This window comes from Aplysia californica, unplaced genomic scaffold (genome assembly GCF_000002075.1).
Source record: "Aplysia californica isolate F4 #8 unplaced genomic scaffold, AplCal3.0 scaffold00419, whole genome shotgun sequence".
NCBI lineage: Eukaryota > Metazoa > Mollusca > Gastropoda > Aplysiida > Aplysiidae > Aplysia > Aplysia californica.
This window is the reverse complement of record NW_004797689.1, coordinates 392,925-397,043: the sequence shown is the minus strand read 5'-3', so window position 1 is coordinate 397,043 and position 4,119 is coordinate 392,925.

Genomic DNA, 4,119 nt, shown 5'->3' with positions numbered 1-4,119 from the left:
CGACAGACAGACAGACAGACAGACAGACAGACAGACAGACAGACAGACAGACAGACAGACAGACAGACAGACAGACAGACAGACAGACAGATAAGAAAGAAGTAAGGACAGATCCTCTGAGTGGAATACACCAGCCCAGCAGAGAGACCAAAAGATTCTCCACGAACAGACTTCATCATAATATCGCCAGCCGAGCGCTTTCTTGTACTCACGCCAGTTTCCTACTTTTGAACGATTGTTGGCAACCGTCAAGGCAGATGAAAAATCGTCATTTTGAGACCAAAAATGTTGCGTCTCATGCCGGTGTTCCGTACAAAATCAGTTTCTTCTGGTACTAACACCCAGTTTTGCGACTGACTGAGGGGGGGTGTTAAATTTTTTTTTTTTTTTTTTTTGGTTTTTAGTTTTTTGTTTGTTTTTGGGTCTTTTTTTGGGGGGGGGAGGGGTGATAAAAGCGCACTATCGATTTTGATTTGGTCACGTAAGCGCCAAAAAACTGGATACACTGTTGGAAACCTAACTATTTACATCTATAAACGTCTTTATACATTTCACGACAGGAATTCGGTGCTTTTAAAGCGATTTACATTAAACTGGTACCCTGGATTAGCACAAGACAGTACGCGGTGTCGATAGCTTAGACTACCACACCTCGTAATTGTCGGATTGCTGGTTCGGGGGTTTGAGACTCAACCCTGTCCGACGTTGTGTCATCAGGAAGGGCACTTCCCCATCTATTGGCTCGGTTCTGTCGGAGATGAACGTTAAAATTCATGAGTGTTGGAAGGGGTGTCTCTTCTTAAAGTTTAGTTTTAGTAAGAGTTTTACGGCACTTGCAACACAATAAGGTCATATAAGTGCCGTCGAATAGATTACATTACGTGTTACAAGAGATAAAAATACACGAAAAAGAAGGAGGGGAGATAAGGACGAAGATGTTTGATAGGAAAGAAGGAGCAAACCACACCAGAGCACCCGCCAACCACCCACAAAGGGGTGTCAAAACTGTACAATTTCACATTTCTAGAGAAAGCACTAGGTCCACAATTTGGACACAGAACTCACGTCTTTTGTGTGATAATACGAAGATGAGCATAACCTCTCCCCTTCAGAGACGGGCTAACCGGCCGCTTAAAGAGACAAAGCTTCAAAGCCGCGAAAAACTATTCATCCATCCTCCCAACTCCAAAGAAAAACATTAGCATGCCCCAACAGGCCAGACGAGTAATCGGATCACAGGCGCACAGCAATACACGATAAAACACAATTGATATGGCTCTTGTTTTTTCGCCGGGCGGAAGGCTGTTTTAACAGGAATGTTATCGCGCAAACAAATAAATGCAATATTCCGACACATTGTTTTGATATCTGTCGTCATGTGCAACACTCTAGCAACAGGGGCTGTATTTTGCCGAGGCTGTCATCATGTTTTTAAAAACTTTTTTTCTTCCTTTTAATTAAATGACGTCTCTTACACGTTTGGTCATGTCTTTCTTGTTCTCAACACGGTTTGCACAAATGACATACCAAAACAAAGATTAAAATCTCAGTAACCCGCTGCTACTTTATTCTTCGGCATAGTCTCAGGGGGTATCAACACCGGACTAGTTGGTGCATCCCCTTAGCGTAGAAATCAGCAGAATTTCGTCTACATTTTACATCACAACCTTTAAAAAAAATAAAAATAAGTAGAGGGTTTCACGGCGCTCGCAACTGGAAGGTCATATGAGCGCCAAGGGGTGGGTGTCCTTACACGGAATCAGACTTACTCTGCTCACCTCTCTAGCTTCAACGGCACAAAGTCTGCTTCCACTATCAAGGCACCTCGGAAATAGCGGGTCACAATAGTGTGACAAACATACAAAAGAAGTAGAGGAGAATTAAAATAGTAATGATTAGGAAAGAAAAAGCAGCAGTTCCCTGTTGCAGATCAGGCACAGTTATGAGCGTGACATGATGAATCAGAGGCACTGCCCCGAGGGGTACACATCACAACCAAAAGTGGGCATCTTCATTAGAATCATAGTCAAAGTTGTTCTCTTCCAGATACTCCTTTTGCCATGGTAAAATGAAAAAGTCCGTAGGAGCAAGGGGTAATATTACACTTTTACAAAATGTAGACGGACCGATCCACACCGAAGCAGCCCCTGGTGTGATCGGGAAGACAGCAGATGAGTTTGTTTGTGTCTATGTGTGCGCATGTAAATGTGTAAGAAGGAGCATGTGTGTGAATGTCTGTGTTTAGTTTAGTTTAGTAGAGGTTTTACGGCGCTCGCAACTGCATACGGTCATATGAGCGCCAGAAGATTAGATGTGTTACAAGAGAGTAACAAACATAAAAAAGAAGAAGGGGAGATAAGGTTGATAGAAGTTTGATAGTGATAGGTAAAAAGAAGAAGACCACACCAGAGCACAAGTCAGTGTGTATGTATCAGGGTGTGTATGTGTGTTTGTGCGAGTGACAGAGATAAAAACACGGAGATTGAGAAAATGGAAAGGGGAAGGGGAAGGTGTCGCCACTCAAGATGTACATTAAACATTCTTCACAAGAAAGTCTGAGACTACTACATAACAGAGAGTCGATAAAGAACACAGCTCCTGGCTGGCCATCACGTTATTACCATTCCACCAATAATTTGCCAGGGTCTTGCACAATGCTAACTAGCGACATCCGTTTCGTTTAGCTCCACTTCTCGGGTATTTACATTTCCTCCGAGCTCCTGGCCGTTTCTTACACTATCAACATTTATTGAGGTTAATGGGTTCATTTCATGGATTCCCATCGATTCGAAACGTCAAGTGTTGTTTATTGCCATGACATTTACTTGGAAGGGGGGGGGGGGGAGAGAGAGAGAGACCCAAACAACAGCTAAAGCTTGAAGGAGTATTTGACTGAAAAAATATGTTCGTAGTTTCAAATCAGAATCCATATCCAGCGCCTCCATTCTACACTGTCTCGGACGACGCACTAATTCGATACGAATACAGCTTTTGTTGAAAAAGTTCGGCTGCGTGAGAACTAAATTTTCTTTCTTCTTTCTTTCATCTTTGACTACCACGGTGGCGCCAACTAAAATATATACTGCTAGAATCTACACCAGACATAATATACAACTGAAACGGACTCCAAATTATGTTCCGGAAACAAATTATAGTTTTTAATCTCATAACACAGACACCCTAATGTTAACCCTAACCTTAAAACTACAAGCTGTCAAAACCGCATTGTGTTGGCAAGGCTTAACGCAGTGGAAAGGTATCGATACATACAAGATTTTATGAATATTGGCTCCTTTGCGTTGTCGGTGAGGCGGCACCACGATAACTCATCCAGAGTACTCACATTGAAAGCACCAAGCATAGCAAACTCAAAACCTCCATACATCAATGGGAAAAGACCGAGCACCATTCTATTGCATTTACCTTGTTATCGAACAGTTTAACCGACAATTTTGTTCAGATAAACATTTGCCACAAACATTGCCTTTTTATTCAAGTGAGTGTGATACAATACATAACGTACAAGTAGAAAGAAAGGCAGCAGCTGCCAGAGGCAACAGAACATATCTTCCGATGTTCATATTTTCCGGTAAATACAGGCAGAGACGGAAGAGGGAAAGAAAATATGGTAGACCCGACCAATTGCGCCTTCTAGCTATCAGCATCTTTGTCTAAAGACGATGGGAAAAAATGAATTCAAAAAAAAAAAAATCATAACTCATCTCCATGACACCACTCTATAAGCTGTTCTAGGGCTTGGTTCAATTTGTCTCGAAAGAAGCACAACATCATAAACGTCATTAATTGTGCTTTTATTGTAAGTTTTATGCGCCTCATCAGCACAGATTAGGTCATTTAGGAGGGGTGCTTCGACCCTACCTGTCAGGGATCCAACCCGGACTGAGAGAAATACAACATCCCGGCAGAAAGACGGGGATACTTGACACAAATTCACCAGCCACTGTGATCATTCATCCGTTTGGTTCATTGGTCAGTGTCAACCTCATGTGTCCTCTACGAATCACAGTGGACAAGGAAGCTGCCGTTTCACATGGGCGCATAAAAAATTTCAAACGTTATGTTTACTCGCCCATTATGGCAAAAATCAGACCTCCCACT